Source organism: Procambarus clarkii, chromosome 38, assembly GCF_040958095.1.
Source record: "Procambarus clarkii isolate CNS0578487 chromosome 38, FALCON_Pclarkii_2.0, whole genome shotgun sequence".
In the NCBI taxonomy this organism is placed as follows: Eukaryota; Metazoa; Arthropoda; class Malacostraca; order Decapoda; family Cambaridae; genus Procambarus; species Procambarus clarkii.
Window position 1 is genome coordinate 38,407,201 of NC_091187.1, and position 22,785 is coordinate 38,429,985.

Consider the following 22,785-nt stretch of genomic DNA (forward strand, 5'->3'; position numbering starts at 1 on the left):
TCCTGTTGGTCAACTCTGCGCATGTAGTGCATCCAGTATGGGAGAGCTATTTCCTTCAAAAAGTACAATCGTGTGGCTTTATATTTTAAAAAATAATTTCAAGTACATTCTTTGATTGAAAAACTTGAATATAAATACAAGTGTTAATTGTAAATGATCAGTTATAAACAAAAATAAGAAGTAGGAAAAATGATATGTGGAACTAGACAAAAACATTGGAACGCTCAGGTGATGAGAGGGTAAACAAACGCCACCATTTTAGCAGCGCCACAGCCGGTGATGTTCAGCACGAGCATTAAGGGAAAACCTTGACACAAACTGCACTTATCATAAATAAAAAGCACCACCATTGACCGCCAAGTGCTCACATCAAGTCTAACTCGAAGAAACAACACTCAAGCCTTGACGCTTCTCCCAACATCCGGGGGAGAAAACCTTCACACAAACTGCACCTGTCATAAACAAGATGAAGACTCACCAGTGTCCACAGTGTCCGAAGGTATTCACCAGTCCTTCACATGTGAAGACTCACATGTTAGTGCATTCAGGTGAGAAACTTCATGAATGTCCAGAGTGTGGGAAGAGATTCAGTCAGCTTGGAAGTATGAAGACTCACATGATGGTGCATGTGGATGAGAGACCTTTTCAATGTGCCGAGTGTGGCAAAAAATTTAGAGAACGTAGAACTATAATACAGCACATGGTGGTGCATTCAGGTGACAAACCTCATGAGTGTCCAGAGTGTGGAAAGAGATTCGGTCGTCTTGGAAATATGAAGACTCACAGGATGGTGCATGCGGATCAGAGACCTTTTCAATGTGCCGAGTGTGGCAAAAAATTTAGAGAACGTGGAACTATAATAAGGCACATGTTAGTGCATTCAGGTGACAAACCTCATGAATGTCCAGAGTGTGGGAAGAGATTCAGTCATCTTGGAAGTATGAAGACTCACATGTTAGTGCATTCAGGTGACAAGCCTCACGAGTGTCCAGAGTGTGGGAAGAGATTCAATCATCTTGGTAAAATGAAGAAGCACAAAATGATACATGCAGATAATAGGCTAAACACTTAGAGTGTGGAAGGTAATTAAGAGAATGTTGAAGGATAATGAGGCACATACAGGTATATTAACTTAACTTTAATCTAACAGTGTGTGTGCTATCACAATGTCAGTTGGATGTTCTTCAAAGGTAATTCTATTTTGTTTGAGAAATACACTTCACCATGAAAGGTAAAGATCAAGATATTTTATTATATTGTTCTTTTATGAAAGTTAGATGACCAAGCAAGAACTAGAGAAGCTGTCACTATAGGAAAATTCAAAATTACTTATAAGTATAGAAATATATCTTAGTTATATATATAGTTTAGCAAAGATATATAGTTTAGCAAAGATAAATCAAAACTTTAAATGTTTTTCTTATGTAAATAATAATGTGCTTTCTGTTTTTGTTCTCTGTGAAAATTTATTTAAAATGTAATATACTCTATAGCTAAGTTATGGACATTATTGTTGTAATATTATTTAGCATTGGTGCTGGTGAAGAAGACAGTCTGAGACGTACTTCAGATGAGACCATTTGATTGATAGGGAAATGTAGGTTAATCAAGGAATTTTCTCATCAGATTCATATGCAAACTGATGTCTATTTTATATTTTTTGTTTAGGCATATTTATGAATAATACTCTTGATTATAAATATTTCACCAAAGAGTTTATTGAAGGCTGACTGGCATTTATAACTTTCAGTCAAGTTAATATGAAATTTAAATTTATATTACTCTAGAAATTTACATCACTCTAAATTTACCAGAAATTTATATTACTCTAGCCTAACTTTATCAGTTATGCTGTAATTGTCTTGGAATAATATTTTACCCGATTTACCTGAGGGCCACTAACCCTAGTGGCCTCGATAAAAACGGGGAGCTGGCAGCTTGTTGAAGGTTCCCTTCCCACCCCCCCCCCCCCCCCCCCCATTTTGCTTGATTTTTTTCCAGGTATATTTTGAAATTCAGCACATTTTGGCAGTTATGGCGTTGGTGGGTAGTCAGTTCCATCGATCAATAACCCTGTGGGTGAAAAAGCCTGATTTAAAGTTATATTAGCTTGATTAGCAATAAGGGAGCCGGTCAGTCGAGCGGACAGCACGCGGGACTTGTGATCCTGTGGTCCTGGGTTCGATCCCAGGGCCGGCGAGAAACAATGGGCAGAGTTTCTTTCACCCTATGCCCCTGTTACCTAGCAGTAAATTAGGTACCTGGGTGTTAGTCAGCTGTCACAGGCTGCTTCCTGGGGGTGGAGGCCTGGTCGAGGACCGGGCCACGTGGACACTAAAAAAGCCCAGAAATCATCTCAAGAATAATATTATCCTGATTTGTATAATCCTCTGTCAATTATATTATCCAAACTGGCAATTATATTAAGATGATTGTGAATTACATAAACCTTACTGGCAATTATATTAGCATGACTGTCAATTTATATCAAACAGATATTTATTTATGTTATGGTGCTCGTGGGTTCTATTACATCTATCAATGGAGAGTTTCAGATCAGGATTAGCATTTAGGAACAAGGTTTTGTACATGTAAATAGCACAAGAGAATGTGTAGAGCGAGTGTATATTTAGCATGGTCAGGGATTTAAACAGAGAGGTTGTGTGTTGTTTGAGGACAATTTTATTGTTCTGATAGCAGATTTTTATTGGGTGGTGATGAGCATCAGGTAATTTGCAGTGGATGAATGAACCCCATGCACAGATACCATATGTTCACATACCAACCCTAATTTTCAAAGAAACCTCTAGATTTTTAGCTCCAGCCATTTCATTGCTCTACAACAAATCATTTGAACTCCAAACCTTTCCTAATATTCTAAGGGAAAAAAAAGCAAGAGTAACCTTAGTCCATTAAAGTGTCAATCCCACTGAAGTCAACAATTATAGACCAATATCAACTCTGCAGATTTTGTCTAAATCATTTTAAAGAGTTAATCTACAAGCAGCCTTAATCCTATTTAGCAAAACAAAATTTACTTGGTTCTTGCCATAATGGTTTCAGGCCCAAAAAAGGACCAGTCATGCACCGATTAGTATGATTAACTTTATATATGCAGCTCTTGGAAGAAATGAGTACCCTTGTTCATTTATTTGTTGACCTACATTAAGACTTTTTTACACTGTTAACACATTAACTTTCTTAAATTACAACATTATGGAGTAAGAGGTTAATCCCTCCAATACCTACAATCTTACCTTAGTGACAGGCTCCAGTATGTCTCTGTGAATGATTCCATTTCACCCACTCTACCTATTAACACTGGTGTTACACTGGGCAGTATTCTTCACCCTCTCGTCTTTCTCATCTCCCCCTCCCTCTCCAGCCCGTTGCCATCATGAGGGGGTTTGGTTGGCGGATGCTAGAGTGTGATGCTCCATGGGACAGTGTCCTCTGTTCTTTTGAAGCCTAATGCTCTTGCTGCCATCTTCACTAATTGTGCTGAATAATTTTTCCTATTAAGTTTAGTTTTTCCTTCCAAATTCTCCTGTTTAATTGCTATTTCCTTGTGACGTTTTGCAATTCTTGATTATTCTTTCAGATGTTTTCTTCTATTTAGACACCGGGTTTTTGGGGAGGCACACTCTCTCACCCGTAAAACTGTGGTACTTGGCATTGTCGAGCAAGAGGACACCTTTATTGTCAATCTTTTCCTTCATTGCTGAGCCCAATTATATCGTGCTGAGCTTCCATTATATCTTGACGGACTGATGATTCCTATCGTTGCGATTGTAGGGTGTATATTTACAGTGCACCCCTGGGGGGGGGGGGAGCCTTTGTCTTGTTGGTTGTCCTATCCTCTAATTGTGGCTCCATGGTGGGTATGGGGCCTTGTTTGTCGATGAAATGTTTACTCGTTCATTTACATGCTGATATCTGACCCTCTTTTTAACTTCTAAGACGAGAGGTGTGGGAGACCAGGCCCCCAAGTCAGACTGTGATGGAAAGCTGGGCTCTGTAGCCCATACTACATTGGTCCCAGATCAGGCAGCTCCTGACTCTCCCTGCTTGATGGGGTTCTGGGAGCTCTTCTACTACCTGACTTGTGAGTGCTTGGTCCACCAGGTCCCAACTACCCCTATCTGCTCCACCTCCCACCTCTGTGGCTGGGTTGAGCCCCAAGCTCCCAATGATGACCACCTCATCACATGGAGTGGCTCCATCTCTCATTGTAACAACTGGGCCTCTTTGGCCCCCCCCCTCCCTCTTACTGGGGGTGCTCGGTGCTGTTCCCTCCGCAGTCACACTCACACGATTCCTTCCAGTTCTAATACGTTCCAAGCTTTATTTGGTTCTGCTACATGGACTAAGTATTTTAATCTTAGACATGTTGATTCTACTGGTCCTGATGATTTATTCATCCATAAACACCTAGTTGATTTGGTGGATACCTTTGTCATTTTTATCCCCACACCTACTGGTACATGTTTCTTTGCAGCTCCTTCTCGGGAAGCTGCTGTCTGCTTATCCTCGTTGTCCTGCATTGGGAAACCCCGGTTCGGATCAACAAAAATGCCTTGTTAAATGCTAGGATTTACACAGTTATTCTCCCGCACCATGTAGCGACTGTTGATAGCTGTCAATGCAATCAATCAGAGCTATCGATGTGCTTTAATATACCTAGTAATCTCATTTTTTTTTTGTACAAAGTATCTATCAACTTTTTATAAATTTTGCTACAATTTACCTACTTAAAATTATCTATTAGATTAAGGACCTTCTGGAAACGCTGCATGTACTGGTAGCTTTACAAGAATGTAAACACCATGCTATGTACCCCTAACAAACCCAATGTTCCTTGTGTGTGTTTTTTATACTTTATATTTAAAGTTATACCCATTGTTTCATGTTTTGTCTTGTGCTTGTCCCAAGTTTGTTCACCTCACCTAAAACTGTTGTACCATATCACGTCACCCAAATGCGAGTATAAGTATGGATGTATATTGAGTGTTTACAGGTTACAGTTGTGTGTGTAAACTAAAGTCTTTGAAAATGTAATAAGTTATTACGAAATGTGTTCAGGCGTCGCGTCAGACTAGAAATAAAAATAAATTTTGGAGAAATGATTTTTCAATTACCATTGACAGTGAAAAGAAACATAAGAAATATTGAGAAAATTCATGTTAGAATTATTAATCTTATATTTTCGGTCATATTTAACAACATATGTTTTCAAGAAAGACTGCTACCAAAATATACAAATATATATATATATATATATATATATATATATATATATATATATATATATATATATATATATATATATATATATATATATATATATGACAATGTCAGACCACGTAGGAAAATTGAAACAGGAAATTTCCTTAAGTACTTTCGTATATTAAATACATCTTCAGAAGGTCATTTTACAGATCGAGTGATGGGTATAAATAGGCAGGAGAGAGTGGTGAAGTAAGGTGAGGTACAATACTTGGACAACGCAGAAGGCCCATTGGCCCATCAGATGCACCCAATTAGCCCATCCGATGTAGCCCAATGGCCCATCTGATACAGCAGACATACAAGCATAATACATAGGTAATTATAACATAAAGAGGTAAATATATACAATAAATTAGTGAGACAAATGTTTTTCAATGATTCTACTTAAATCGCCCTTTAGCTGATCTATTAGAAATGGATCTAAGTTATATAGACCACTGCTAATATTCAAATTACTTTCTTTGGTGATCTGTATCAAAGCGGATTCAATTATGTTTCTGTTATAGGTGCTTTTACAATATGTTATTGAAGACGCACTCTCCCAATCAATTTGGTGAGCGTTTTCTGACAAATGCACAAACAAAGCATTAGATAATTGGCCATGTCTTACAGAGTATTTATGTTGCGATATTCTACATTTTAAATCTTTAGATGTTTGCCCGACATAGAACTTATTACATTCCTTACAAGGTATTTTTACTTACACTGTTGGTAAGCTATTAGTATACTAGGGAAATTAATTCGGAGGAGGACTCACTATCACTTCAAGTTGATCTAGATAGGGTTTTGAAATGGTCAAAGGATTGGCAGATGCAGTTTAATGCTGATAAATGTAAAGTTCTGAGGTTAGGTAATGATGATAGAGTTACAAGATACGAGCTAGATGGTGTTGTGATTGCGAAGTCGGATTGCGAAAGGGATCTGGGAGTTATGATTAGTAAGAATTTAAAACAAAAGGATCAATGCATAAATGTTCGTAATAAGGCAAATCGGACACTTGGATTTATTAATCGCAGCGTTAGTAACAAGACACCTGGTGTGGTTCTCAAGCTATATCTTGCTCTAGTTAGGCCCCATTTAGATTATGCAGTTCAGTTTTGGTCGCCATATTATAGAATGGATATAAATTCACTTGAACGTGTCCAGCGTAGGATGACTAAGTTAATTCCCCAAATTAGAAATCTTTCATATGAAGAAAGATTAACAAAGCTTAAGTTGCATTCACTGGAAAGGCGAAGAGTTAGGGGTGACATGATAGAGGTTTACAAGTGGATGAATGGACATAACCGGGGGGATATTAATAGGGTATTAAAAGTATCAACACAGGACAGAACACGAAACAATGGATATAAATTGGATAAGTTTAGATTTAGGAAAGACTTGGGTAAATACTGGTTCAGTAACAGGGTTGTTGATTTGTGGAACCAATTGCCGCGTAACATTGTGGAGGTGGGGTCCCTCGATTGTTTCAAGCACGGGTTGGACAAGTATATGAGTGGGATTGGGTGGTTATAAATAGGAGCTGCCTCGTATGGGCCAATAGGCCTTCTGCAGTTACCTTTGTTCTTATGTTCTTATGTAGTAAGGAACAGCCCTCGTAGTGATAATTGCGTCATTTATAAAATACCTTGTAAGGAATGTAATAAGTTCTATGTCGGGCAAACATCTAAAGATTTAAAATGTAGAATATCGCAACATAAATACTCTGTAAGACATGGCCAATTATCTAATGCTTTGTTTGTGCATTTGTCAGAAAACGCTCACCAAATTGATTGGGAGAGTGCGTCTTCAATAACAAATTGTAAAAGCACCTATAACAGAAACATAATTGAATCCGCTTTGATACAGATCACCAAAGAAAGTAATTTGAATATTAGCAGTGGTCTATATAACTTAGATCCATTTCTAATAGATCAGCTAAAGGGCGATTTAAGTAGAATCATTGAAAAACATTTGTCTCACTAATTTATTGTATATATTTACCTCTTTATGTTATAATTACCTATGTATTATGCTTGTATGTCTGCTGTATCAGATGGGCCATTGGGCTACATCGGATGGGCTAATTGGGTGCATCTGATGGGCCAATGGGCCTTCTGCGTTGTCCAAGTATTGTACCTCACCTTACTTCACCACTCTCTCCTGCCTATTTATACCCATCACTCGATCTGTAAAATGACCTTCTGAAGATGTATTTAATATACGAAAGTACTTAAGGAAATTTCCTGTTTCAATTTTCCTACGTGGTCTGACATTGTCACATTCTTAATCACGTGTTTATTTTCGTGATATACACACACACACACATATATATATATATATATATATATATATATATATATATATATATATATATATATATATATATATATATATATATATATATATATATATTAGTATACCCAACTCAATTATTCTACCCACCTCAAGACTCCGCTCCAATATAGAAGCATCAAGAAATATGGACCAATAGGCTTTCTACAATCACTTCCATTTCAATACCTATTGTTTCGTGTTCTGTCTTGTGTTGATGAAATTAATACCCTATTAATGCCACCGCTTGTTCTGTCTTGTGTTGATGAAATTAATACCTTATTAATGCCACCTCACCCCATCCACCTCATTCAAATGTAGATATAAATAATAATAATAATAATTTTATTTAGGTAAGGTACATACATAAAGAGATTTTACAAAGTTTGTTGGCTTTATAGATAGAGCTAGTACATACAATGCCTAAAGCCACTATTACGCAAAGCGTTTCGGGCAGGAAAAACATTAATGACTAAAGCTTAAAACTAATGGGTAAAAAGAATAAGATGTGATGAGTACAAATAAAAATAGAGGTAAAAGAGGGGGGAACATTGTTGAAAAAGCAGCACAAATACAATTACAAATTATTACAGAAAATTACATTCAAACAGCGTTGATTTGAAAAACAAAAAAAACAAAAAACATACATGGGTTGACAACAGAGGGGTAAGGTGAGTTACAGGGAATTTATTAGGTATAGCTTCGTTTTTAACTTAAACTGGTTGAGAGAGGTACAGTCTTTAACATGGTTGGGAAGGTCATTCCACATTCTGGGCCCCTTGATTTGTAGAGCATTTCTGGTTTGATTAAGTCGTACTCTAGGAATATCAAAACTGTATTTATTTCTGGTGTGGTGCTCATGGGTTCTGTTACAACCTTCTATGAAGCTTTTGAGATCAGGATTGGCATTATAGTTTAGCGTTTTATATATGTATAATACACATGAGAGAATGTGCAGTGACTTAATGTCTAACATATTCAGAGATTTGAGTAGGGGTACCGAGTGATGTCTGGGGCCAGAATTGGATATTGTCCTAATAGCAGCTTTGTGTTGAGTAATTAGAGGACGTAAGTGATTTTGGGTAGTAGAGCCCCAAGCACAAATACCATAGTTGAGATATGGATAGATAAGGGAGTAATAGAGAGTCACCAGGGCAGGGCGGGGTACATAATATCTGATCTTAGAAAGAATGCCAAGAAAGAATAAACAAAATCGAAGATGTGTAAGTTCTATTCAGTTGTGTATTTGTAAACTAAAGTCTTTGAAAATGTAATAAGTTTTACGAAACGCGCTCGTGTCGCGTCAGACTAGAAATAAAAAGGAATTTTGGAGAATTGATTTTTGAATTACATCCAACAGTGAAAAGAAATGTACGAAAGATTGAGAAAATTCGTGTTAGAATTATTAATCTTAGTTTTTCGGTCATATTTAATAATATATATGTCGTACCTAGTAGCCAGAACGCACTTCTCAGCCTACTATGCAAGGCCCGATTTGCCTAATAAGCCAAGTTTTCCTGAATTAATATTTCTATATTTTTTTCTTATGAAATGATAAAGCTACCCATTTCATTATGTATGAGGTCAATTTTTATTTATTGGAGTTAAAATTAACGTAGATATATGACCGAACCTAACCAACCCTACCTAACCTAACCTATCTTTATAGGTTATTCAGAGATTTGAGTAGGGGTACCGAGTGATGTCTGGGGCCAGAATTGGATATTGTCCTAATAGCAGCTTTGTGTTGAGTAATTAGAGGACGTAAGTGATTTTGGGTAGTAGAGCCCCAAGCACAAATACCATAGTTGAGATATGGATAGATAAGGGAGTAATAGAGAGTCACCAGGGCAGGGCGGGGTACATAATATCTGATCTTAGAAAGAATGCCAAGAAAGAATAAACAAAATCGAAGATGTGTAAGTTCTATTCAGTTGTGTATTTGTAAACTAAAGTCTTTGAAAATGTAATAAGTTTTACGAAACGCGCTCGTGTCGCGTCAGACTAGAAATAAAAAGGAATTTTGGAGAATTGATTTTTGAATTACCTCCAACAGTGAAAAGAAATGTACGAAAGATTGAGAAAATTCGTGTTAGAATTATTAATCTTAGTTTTTCGGTCATATTTAATAATATATATGTCGTACCTAGTAGCCAGAACGCACTTCTCAGCCTACTATGCAAGGCCCGATTTGCCTAATAAGCCAAGTTTTCCTGAATTAATATTTCTATATTTTTTTCTTATGAAATGATAAAGCTACCCATTTCATTATGTAACCTAACCTATCCTATCTTTACCTAACTGTCTAAATAACCTAACCTATCTTTATAGGTTAGGTGAGGTTAGGTTAGGTAGCCGAAAAAGTTAGGTTAGGTCAGGTTTGTTACGGCCCTCTCGGGTCGCAACTGGGTTCTTACTCTGATGTTGTTAGAGGAAGGGTATCCGGCCCCAAGCCAGTAGTGGCTTTCAAGGGATGTGATCCGTAATGCAAGTGAAATAAAAGGGAAAGGGAAATAAAGTCAAAACTTAATATAATATAATAACCGCCACCGATAAATAATATATAAAAGGTTACACAGGGGGAGGGGTATTAACACTATTATTAACAAAATAGTCTTCTTCTGAAGACCCTGGATCTTCTCGGTGCTCTCGTGGCCTCACGACGAATCCTTCAAAAAGCTGAGTCTACCCCGGCCACAGGCCAGCCAAAACACAGTTCCACTGGGGACACCGCCGTGGAGGCCATCAACCACAAGTCCAGCAGACTGCTGGCAGGTTCCGGATCAGCAACGCTGGTCAGGCCACTCCACGAGCGATACTAGGGTAGCGCCCTAGTCAGGAGCCTCGTGTGATACCACAGATCACTCTCCTGTCCACAATACCCCAGTGGTTACTCGTCTCCACCAGTCAGTCCCGGGTATGACAATCCTCAACTGCCGCTTCACAGGCAGGGTAACACCACAGTGTTCATCCGGGAGGCGACTCACAGCTGCTGCAGCAAAACACTTGGTGTCGAGACGGTTGCCTTGGGTAGACTGACTCAACTTCCATCACAGCAGTCCCAGGTCGACTCTGTAATCAGACACGTCATCAGTAACAGGGACTCACAAAAGCACCTCACTTACAGGCTCAGACCCAAACGCCCACCTATCCACTTCATAGATGGCGTTGTTGTCTGAGCCCCACCTCACCAGAGGTCAGCGGCGGCTGTGTTGTGAGCTGAACAGGACTGGAAACTGGCCCTCGTGGCCAGTACACCTCGTCCTCACCAGGTGTCGTCATCCATTTGGAGGGGGTTTCGGGAGCTGACCCACAGATGGCGCGGTCGTCACTGCTCCGTGTTCGGACGCTGGATTCGGGTCTGTAACACCTCCCCACCAAAAAGAATTTGGTTTGGGTTTCTATAAAGAAAAACACAAACCAAATTAGTATGTGGATACAACTCCACACAGACTTACGTACACTATGAACTGGAGTGATGAGACTGTCTTGTCCACAGAACTGTTCTACTGGGCCACTCTGGCACAGCAGGAACTTGCAGATAGAAGGCAATGACCTGCCTAACGTAATTTTCCACTTCTCCACTGCGAGGGGGGGCATCATCTCACATCTCTCAAGTAAGGATCGATATCGACCCGATCTAGGGCGACTCGACACTTCCCTATGTCGTGGCACCGATGATGGCTGGTCACAGACGGCGTTTCTGGTGCCGGTCCGGTAGTCCTTCAGGGAGACGGGAACCTGGAATACAGGGTCGGATCATTTAGAGTCACAGCGACAGTTAAATCAGTACTCACAGCATACGCCTCTACTAGGCTCACACCTAGTTCCAACGGGGCTGTTCGTACATCGAAGATGGCATTCGCTCTGCCACCGTCAGGTCGACCAACGTTCCGCATAACGCTCTTCTCTTTCTCGTTTCTCTTCTCTTTCTCTTTCTTCTTTTCTTTCTTCTCTTTCTAATTCTAAACACCTCATCGCCAATCCCTTTTCTTTCATCTCCATTTCTTCATCTTTTAATTCTCGTTCTATTTCTAACTTCTTCCATTCTATCTCACGATTTATCTCTAAGGCACGCATTTTGACTGTAAGTAAACTTATATTTAGCTCACCTGCATCACTGTCAATGTCACTGCCTTTATCTTCCTTTTCAGTGGAAGCAACTTCTTCACTTTCCTTGGTACCTAGTGCCTCACTTTATTGTTTTTCTTCGGCCTTCAAATGCCGGTGAACCTTGGATAAGATCTCCACACGGGAATCACTGGCACGGATCTTTATCTCCAGGTAGGCACTAATTAGTACAAGTTCCGGTTTGCTCAGATATTTCAATATGGCAAGACAGTCCTCTCTGTTCAGAAAAGCCTGAACATCGTCCAGATCATCGATGGTAGCTTTTTCTGCCATTGTCACAGATGGAACACTTAGCACTTAACACACCGCTTTCACGTTAGCACTTAACGCACCGAGCACTGTTCTACATCAATATTGCACTTTATCGCACCTGGCGCCTCACTTGCCAATATTGCACGTAATTACTTCGGGCACCACACTACACAATATTGCACTTAATCGCTTAATCACAGCGAGCACCGCACTGCACAATATCGCACTTAGTCACTCTGAGCACCGCACAGGACGTATAACGTCCCAATCGTCACACACAGGGGAAATTATTTACAGGGATTACGCCACTTCACCACCCCTGTCAAACATACTTAACAAGGGGACGGATCCCGCTGGGGATGCCAATTATGTTACGGCCCTCTCGGGTCGCAACTGGGTTCTTACTCTGATGTTGTTAGAGGAAGGGTATCCGGCCCCAAGCCAGTAGAGGCTTTCAAGGGATGTGATCCGTAACGCAAGTGAAATAAAAGGGGAAGGGAAATAAAGTCAAAACTTAATATAATATAATAACCATCACCGATAAATAATATATAAAAGGTTACACAGGGGGAGGGGTATTAACACTATTATTAACAAAATAGTCTTCTTCTGAAGACCCTGGATCTTCTCGGTGCCAAGTTCTCGGTGCTCTCGTGGCCTCACGACGAATCCTTCAAAAAGCTGAGTCTACCCCGGCCACATTCCAGCCAAAACACAGTTCCACTGGGGGCACCGCCGTGGAGGCCGTCAACCACAAGTCCAGCAGACTGCTGGCAGATTCCGGATCAGCAACGCTGGTCAGGCCACTCCACGAGCGATACTAGGGTAGCGCCCTAGTCAGGAGCCTCGTGTGATACCCCAGATCACTCTCCTGTCCACAATACCCCAGTGGTTACTCGTCTCCACCAGTCAGTTTTGCTGCAGCAAAACACTTGGTGTCGAGACGGCTGCTTTGGGTAGACTGACTCAACTTCCATCACAGCAGTCCCAGGTCGACTCTGTAATCAGACACGTCATCAGTAACAGGGACTCACAAAAGCACCTCACTTACAGGCTCAGACCCAAACGCCCACCTATCCACTTCATAGATGGCGTTGTTGTCTGAGCCCCACCTCACCAGAGGTCAGCGGCGGCTGTGTTGTGAGCTGAACAGGACTGGAAACTGGCCCTCGTGGCCAGTACACCTCGTTCTCACCAGGTGGTGTCGTTCATCTGGAGGGGGTTTCGGGAGCTGACCCAAAGATGGCGCGGTCGTCACTGCTCCGTGCTCGGACGCTGGATTCGGGTCCGTAACAAGGTTAGGTAGGTTAGGTAGTCGAAAAAAAATTAATTAATGAAAACTTGGCTTATTAGGCAAATCAGGCCTTGCATAGTAGGCTGAGAAGTGCGTTCTGGCTACTAGGTACGACATATATATATATATATATATATATATATATATATATATATATATATATATATATATATATATATATATATATATATGTCGTACCTAGTAGCCAGAATGTCCTTCTCAGCCTACTATGCAAGGCCCAATTTGCCTAATAAGCCAAGTTTTCATGAATTAATTGTTTTTCGGCAACCTAACCTACCTAACCTAACCTAACCTAACTTTTTCGGCTACCTAACCTAACCTAACCTATAAAGATAGGTTAGGTTAGGTTCAGTCATATATCTACATTAGTTTTAACTCCAATAAAATAAAATTGACCTCATACATAATGAAATGGGTAGCTTTATCATTTCATAAGAAAAAAATTAGAGAAAATATATTAGTTCATGAAAACTTGACTTATTAGGCAAATCGGGCCTTGCATAGTACCCCAAAAAGTGCGTTCTGGCTACTAGGTACGACATATATATATATGTCGTACCTAGTAGCCAGAATGCACTTCTCAGCCTACTATGCAAGGCCTGATTTGCCTAATAAGCCAAGTTTTCATTAATTAATTTTTTTTCGACTACCTAACCTGACCTAACCTAACTTTTTCGGCTACCTAACCTAACCTAACTTATAAAGATAGGTTAGGTTAGGTTAGGTAGGGTTGGTTAGGTTCGGTCATATATCTACGTTAATTTTAACTCCAATAAAAACAAATTGACCTCATACATAATGAAATGGGTAGCTTTATCGTTTCATAAGAAAAAAATTAGAGAAAATATATTAATTCAGGAAAACTTGGCCTATTAGGCAAATCGGGCCTTGCATCGTAGGCTGAGAAGTGCGTTCTGGCTACTAGTTACGACATATATAATATATATATATATATATATATATATATATATATATATATATATATATATATATGTCGTACCTAATAGCCAGAACGCACTTCTCAGCCTACTATTCAAGGCCCGATTTGCCTAATATGCCAAGTTTTCATGAATTAATGTTTTTTCGTCTACCTAACCTAACCTAGCTTTTTTTGGCTACCTAACCTAACCTTACCTATAAATATAGGTTAGGTTAGGTTAGGTAGGGTTGGTTAGGTTCGGTCATATATCTACGTTAATTTTAACTCCAATAAAAAAAGTTGACCTCATACATAGAGAAAAGGGTTGCTTTATCATTTCATAAGAAAAAAATTATAGTAAATATATTAATTCAGGAAAACTTGGCTTATTAGGCAAATCGGGCCTTGAATAGTAGGCTGAGAAGTGAGTTCTGGCTACTAGGTACGACATATATATATATATATATATATATATATATATATATATATATATATATATATATATATATATATATATATATATATATATATATATATATATATATATGTCGTACCTTGTAGCCAGAACGCACTTGTCAGCCTACTATTCAAGGCCCGATTTGCCTAATAAGCCAAGTTTTCATGAATTAATTGTTTTTCGACTACCTAACCTACCTAACCTAACCTAACCTAACATTTTCGGCAACCTAACCTAACCTAACCTATAAAGATAGGTTAGGTTAGGTTAGGTAGGGTTGGTTAGGTTCGGTCATATATCTGCGTTAATTTTAACTCCAATAAAAAAAAATTGACCTCATACGTAATGAAATGGGTAGCTTTATCATTTCATAAGAAAAAAATTAGAGAAAATATATTAATTCAGGAAAACTTGGCTTATTAGGCAAATCGGGCCTTGAATAGTAGGCCGAGAAATGCATTCTGGCTACTAGGTACGACATATATATATATATATATATATATATATATATATATATATATATATATGCGAACAAGCCTGAATGGTCCCCAGGACTATATGCGAATGAAAACTCACACCCCTTTTTCGAGTCACTTCTGGGGTGTGAGTTTTCATTCATATATATATATATATATATATATATATATATATGTCGTACCTAGTAGCCAGAACGTACTTCCCAGCCTATTATGCAAGGCCCGATTTGCCTAATAAGCCAGGTTTCATGAATTAATTGTTTTTCGACTACCTAACCTACCTAACCTAACCTAACCTAACTTTTTCTGCTACCTAACCTAACCTAACCTATAAAGATAGGTTAGGTTAGGTTAGGTAGGGTTGGTTAGGTTCGGTCATATATCTACGTTAATTTTAACTCAAATAAAAAAAAATTGACCTCATACATAATGAAATAAGTAGCTTTATCATTTCATAAGAAAAAAATTAGAGAAAATATATTACTTCAAGAAAACTTGGCTTATTAGGCAAATCGGGCCATGCATAGTAGGCTGAGTAGTGCGTTCTGGCTACTAGGTACGACATATATATATATATATATATATATATATATATATATATATATATATATATATATATATATATATGTCGTACCTAGTAGCCAGAACGCACTTCTCAGCCTATTATGCAAGGCCTGATTTGCCTAATAGGCCAAGTTTTCCTGAAATAATATATTTTCTCTAATTCTTTTCTTATGAAATGATAAAAGCTACCCATTTCATTATGTATGAGGTCAATTTTTATTTATTGGAGTTAAAATTAACGTAGATATATGACCGAACCTAACCAACCATACCTAACCTAACCTAACTTATCTTTATAGGTTAGGTTAGGTTAGGTAGCCGAAAAAGTTAGGTTAGGTTAGGTAGGTTAGGTAGTCGAAAAAAAATTAATTCATGAAAACTTGGCTTATAAGGCAAGTCAGGTCTTGCATAGCAGGCTGAGAAGTGCGTTCTGGCTACTAGGTACGACATATATATATATATATATATATATATATATATATATATATATATATATATATATGTCGTACCTAGTAGCCAGAACTCACTTCTCAGCCTACTATTCAAGGCCCAATTTGCCTAATAAGCCAAGTTTTCCTGAATTAATATATTTACTATAATTTTTTTCTTATGAAATGATAAAGCAACCCTTTTCTCTATGTATGAGGTCAATTTTTTTTTATTGGAGTTAAAATTAACGTAGATATATGACCGAACCTAACCAACCCTACCTAACCTAACCTAACCTATATATATAGGTAAGGTTAGGTTAGGTAGCCAAAAAAAGCTAGGTTAGGTTAGGTTAGGTAGGTTAGGTAGACGAAAAAACATTAATTCATGAAAACTTGGCTTATTAGGCAAATCGGGCCTTGAATAGTAGGCTGAGAAGTGCGTTCTGGCTATTAGGTACGACATATATATATATATATATATATATGTCGTACCTAGTAGCCATAACGCACTTCTCAGCCTACTATGCAAGGCCCGATTTGCCTAATAAGCCAAGTTTTCATGAATTAATGTTTTTTTGACTACCTAACCTACCTAACCTAACCTAGCCTAACTTTTTCGGCTACCTAACCTAACCTAATCTATAAAGATAGGTTAGGTTAGGTTAGGTAGGGTTGGTTAGGTTTGGTCATATATCTACGTTAATTTTAACTCCAATAAAAAAAAATTGGCCTCATACATAATGAAATGGGGAGCTTTATCATTTCATAAGAAAAAAATTTGAGAAAATATATTAATTCAGGAAAACTTGGCTTATTAGGCAAATCGGGCCTTACATAGTAGGCTGAGAAGTGCGTTCTGGCTACTAGGTACGACATATATATATATATATATATATATATATATATATATATATATATATATATATATATATACATATAAAATAAATGTTTATTTAGGTAAGGTACATACATAAAGAGATTATACAAAGTTTGTTGGATTAATAGATAGAACTAGTACATACAATGCCTAAAGCCACTATTACGCAAAGCGTTTCGGGCAGGAAAAACATTATTGACTAAAGCTTAATACTAATGGGTAAAAAGAATAAAATGTGTTGAGAACAAATAAAAATAGAGGTAAAAGAGGTGGGAACATGGCTGAAAAAGCAGCACAAATACAATTACAAATTATTACAGACAATTTCATTCAAACGGCGTTCTTTTGAAAAAAAAAACAACAAAAAACATACATGGGTTGACAACAGAGGGGTAAGGTAGGTTACAGGGAATTTATTAGGTAGTGCTTCGTTTTTATCTTAAATTGCTTGAGAGAGGTACTGTCTTTAACATGGTTGGGAAGATCATTCCACATTCTGTGTCCCTTGATTTGAAGAGCATTTTTAGTTTGATTAAGTCGTACTCTAGGAATATCAAAACTGTATTTATTTCTGGTGTGGTGCTCATAGGTTCTGTTACAACCTTCAATGAATCTTTTGAGGTCAGGATTGGCATTACAGTTCAGCATTATATTTATGTATAATACACATGAGAGAATGTGCAGTGACTTAATATCTAACATATTCAGAGATTTGAGTAGGGGTACCGAGTGATGTCTGGGGCTAGAGTTGGATATTGTCCTAATAGCAGCTTTGTGTTGAGTAATTAGAGGACGTAAATGATTTTGGGTAGTAGAACCCCAAGCAAAAATACCATAGTTGAGATATGGATAGATGAGGGAGTAATAGAGAGTCACCAGGGCAGGGCGGGGTACATAATATCTGATCTTAGAAAGAATGCCAACAGTTTTTGAACCTTTTTTTTTTTGTATATTTAGAATGTGTCCCTGGAAATTCAGCTTGTGGTCGATGGAATTTGAACTTGATCGACAAATTTGAATTTGATCGATGAACGCCAAGGAATTTGCCATCTAATTTGTTACAAATTTGGGTATTGTTTATTTTGAGATTTATTTGATTGGAGGATTTATTGCCAAACAGAATATAGAACGTTTTGTCAATGTTAAGGGTGAGTTTGTTGGCAGTTTGCCAAAGATGGACTTTCTCTAGTTCAGTATTTACTGTGGCATTTAGAGCAAGGGGGTCAGGACTGGAGTAAATGAAGGTTGTGTCGTCAGCAAATAGAATTGGTTTGAGGTGTTGGGAGGCATTTGGAAGGTCATTAATGTAGATGAGAAAGAGGAGAGGGCCAAGTATGCTGCCCTGAGGAACACCAATGTTGAAGGGTAGGGTGGGAGAAATTGTATTATTCACAGAAACATACTGGAGCCTGTCAGTAAGATAAGATTTGAGGTATTGCAGGGAGTGTCCTCTGACTCCATAATGATGTAATTTAAGAAGAAGGTTTTGGTGGTTGACAGTGTCAAAAGCCTTACGCAGGTCCACAAATAACCCAACAGGGAACTCCTTTTTATCAAGAGCTTTGTGAATCAAGTTAATCTTACTAATAAGTGCACGTTAGTGCTTTTTTTTGGGTCTGAAGCCATATTGACAAGAGCTAAGTATATTGTGTTTGGCTAGAAAAGAGTAAAGCTGCTTGTAGATTAGTTTTTCGAATATTTTTGACAAGTTAGGAAGGATTGATATAGGTCTGTAGTTGTTAACATCTGTGAGATCACCACATTTGTGGACAGGGGTTACTCTTGCTTTTTTTAGAATGTCTGGAAAGGTTTGGAGTTCAAGTGACTTGTTGAAGAGCAATGCAATAGCAGGGGCTAAAGATCTGGAGGCTTTTTTGTAAATTAAAGTTGGTATCTCGTCGAGGGCACTAGATTTGGTTTTAAGGGAAAGGATTATCTCATTGACATCAGTGGAATTAGTAGGCTTTAGGTACAGAGACTGTGGATAGTTACCTCTAAGATAGTCCTTAACATCAGTACTGGAAGATGGAATATCATTTGCAAGGGATGACCCTATGGAAGAGAAGAACCTATTGAACTCAGTAGCAGAATCAGAGGCTAAAAGCTGACCAACGTTATTGGACAGGAGTGTTGGTTTGTTATTTAAAATCTTCTTTGATCCCAATATTTGTGAAATTGTGCTCCAAGTTTTTTTAATGTTGCTCTTTATTTGGGTAAAATTATCTTCGTAGTATTTAGTTTTGGCTCGTCTATTTATTTTAGATAGCAATAACGAGTAATTCATTGAGAATTCTTTGGAGACGGTTCCTAACCTATACTTCTTCTCAAGGTCGTGTTTTTTGTTAATGGATTTAAGTATTCCCTTTGTAAGCCAAGGATTGTTAAGACTTTTGTTTGTGACTTGTTTTGTAAGCATAGGACAGTGGGTGTTATAAAGGCTAAGAGTTGTTTGTAGAAAAGATTGCACTGCTAGGTTGATGTCCCCTATGTTACCTAACTCGGATTCCCAGTTGACATTATCAGCAGCAGTTATAAAATTGTTTATAGCAGTTTCATTGTGCAGCCTAAAGCTTAGCTCCCTTGACTCAAGAGGTGGTTTGATAATGTTAGTTAAGAGAAATGTGGGGTAATGGTCTGTAGTGCTATTGGTGATTATACCTGAAGTAAGCGGAGAGGTTATGTTGGTCCAAATGTGATCTAGAGTCGTAGCAGTACTATCAGTGATTCTAGTTGGTCTAGTGATTAAGGGTATGAGGAAGCAGGAATTCATATAGTTGAGGAAGCTAACAGCAGTAGGGTGTTCAAGCTCGCAGAGGTCAATATTAAAGTCCCCTGTGATAATTAGATGGTTTTTGTTCAGTCTGTTATCTAGTATTAGGTTTCTAAGGTTTGAATTGAATTCGGACACATCAGTGTTAGGAATTCTATAGACTGCACCCACAGACAGGACAGATTCGGCACCCTTGACTCTGAAACTGGCAAAGATATACTCCCCACAGCAATCTCTAGTTCTAATTATTTTTGAACATGTTAGTTCTTGGCGGTAGTAAAGAGCAGTACCACCACCTCTCTGCATTTGACGACAGTTGTGAATTGCTGAGTAGTTAGGCATGTTAAAGAGTTGAGTAGTATCCTCTTTCAACCACGTTTCAGTAAGTATAATAAAAGAGAATTTGTTGTCAATAGTTTCAACCAAGGCACTAACATCATTGAAGTGTTTAGCTAGGGATCTAATGTTCAAGTTGATTACAGAGATATTTATTGTGATTATCTGTTAATACATTGTTTACATCATGTGCTGTAATAAATATATATATATATATATATATATATATATATATATATATATATATATATATATATATATATATATATATATATATATATATATATATATATTTGCCTAATATATATATATATATATATATGTCGTACCTAGTAGCCAGAACTCACTTCTCAGCCTACTATTCAAGGCCCGATTTGCCTAATAAGCCAAGTTTTCCTGAATTAATATATTTACTATAATTTTTTTCTTATGAAATGATAAAGCAACCCTTTTCTCTATGTATGAGGTCAATTTTTTTTTATTGGAGTTAAAATTAACGTAGATATATGACCGAACCTAACCAACCCTACCTAACCTAACCTAACCTATATTTATAGGTAAGGTTAGGTTAGGTAGCCCAAAAAAGCTAGGTTAGGTTAGGTTAGGTAGGTTAGGTAGACGAAAAAACATTAATTCATGAAAACTTGGCTTATTAGGCAAATCGGGCCTTGAATAGTAGGCTGAGAAGTGCGTTCTGGCTATTAGGTACGACATATATATATATATATATATATATATATATATATATATATATATATATATATATATATATATATATATATATATATATATATATATATATATATATATGTCGTACCTAGTAGCCAGAACGCACTATTCAGCCTACTATGCAAGGCCCAATTTGCCTAATAAGCCAAGTTTTCATGAATTGTTTTTTGACTACCTAACCTAACCTAACCTAACTTTTTCGGCTACCTTACCTAACCTATATATATATATATATATATATATATATATATATATATATATATATATATATATAAATATATATATATATATATATATATATATATATACTAATTTATATATATATATATATGCATATGGAAATGTCAAGACACATATGCCTGGAAACCCACTTCGGCCAATCATCTTCCAGATACCTACACCCACTTACAGACTGGTGAAGCGACTCAACGGCTTGGTGACTCCTTATGTTCCTTGCGCCTTCAACCTGAAGTCTCCAAAGGAATTTGTTGACTTACTGCGGGGAACACGGGCCACAGGGATAAGAGCCTCTTTGGACGTAGAATCACTGTTTAGCAACGTACCTGTGGATTAAACAATCGGGATGATAGCAGACAGAGTGTATCGTGATCGGCCTGTACTCCTCTTGACATACCAGAAAACATTCTAAGGAAACTACTCCAAACTTGTACTAAAGAGGCACCCTTCTTGAGCCTGGATGGGCACATGTATAAGCAAGTAAATGGGGTCGCCATGGGTTCTCCTCTAGGTGTCCTGTTTGCGAACTTCTACATGGGTACCATGGAGCAAAAGGTCTTAGTCGACATGAACTTGAAACCGGCCATATACTGCAGGTATGTTGACGACATTTTTACACAGGTACCTGATGTTAGACTTCTGCAGGAGCTGAAGGAGGCATTTGAGCAGAATTCTGTGTTGCGTTTCACTTACGAGATGGAGAAGGATGGGAAGCTGCCCTTTCTAGATGTAACAGTCATGGAAAGGAGCGGAGGTTTCCACACTGCAGTCTACACTAAATATACAAACATAGGAATGTGCCTGAATGCCAACAGTGACTGCCCAGACAGGTACAAGAGGAGTGTTGTTAATGCTTATGTCGACCGTGCTCTCAGCCACAGCTCAGTATGAAAGAAAGTCGATGAAGAACACTGAAGTGTAAGGCAGGTCCTAGTCAACAACGGCTTCTCTAATGGTTTCGTTGAAGACATCATAAGAAAGAAGGTGAAACGACATGCAACCTCTGAAGAGACAACTAACACAACACCTATACCCCCTATTAGACTATTTCACTGAAACTTCTTTTCCTCAGCTCATAAGAGGCTTGATTAAGTACGACTTAATCAAACTAGAAATGCTCAACAAATCAAGGGACCCAGAATGTGGAATGACCTTCCCAACCATGTTAAAAACTGTACCTCTCTCAACCAGTTTAAGATAAAAACGAAGCATTACCTAATAAATTCCCTGTAACCTACCTTACCCCTCTGTTGTCAACCCATGTCTGTTTTTTTTTTAAATCAACGCTGTTTGAATGTAATTGTCTGTAATAATTTTTAATTGTATTTGTGCTGCTTTTTCAGCCATGTTCCCCCTCTCTTTTACCTCTATTTTTGTTTGTTCTCAACACATTTTATTCTTTATACCCATTAGTATTAAGCTTTAGTCATTAATATTTTTCCTGCCCAAAACGCTTTGTGTAATAGTGGCTATAGGCATTGTATGTACCAGTACTAGCTCTATCTATTAATCCAACAAACTTTGTAAAATCTCTTGTATGTATGTACCTTACCTAAATAAACATTTATGTATTTATTTGTTTATAAAACGGAGGAAATGGTCCAGAAAGATATTGTTAATAGAAACGTTATCCCTACAGACAAAAATCAGAAGATACAACTGACGATTTACTATAAAACAAAAAAAACG

The 22,785-nt window shown here is 37.7% G+C and overlaps 1 long non-coding RNA gene across 2 annotated transcripts in view; it reads left to right on the forward strand.

Annotated features, from left to right (window-relative positions):
* Positions 1 to 247: 247 nt before the first annotated feature.
* The window catches only part of LOC138372430 (uncharacterized), a 34,684-nt gene continuing 12,146 nt past the window's right edge, over positions 248 to 22,785 (forward strand). Inside the window, exon 1 of one of the 2 annotated variants that reach the window (XR_011230866.1) lies at positions 248 to 1,082. This is a non-coding gene — a long non-coding RNA (uncharacterized lncRNA). The remainder of the gene's footprint in view (positions 1,083 to 22,785) is intronic. The other variant, XR_011230867.1, reaches the window with a different exon arrangement.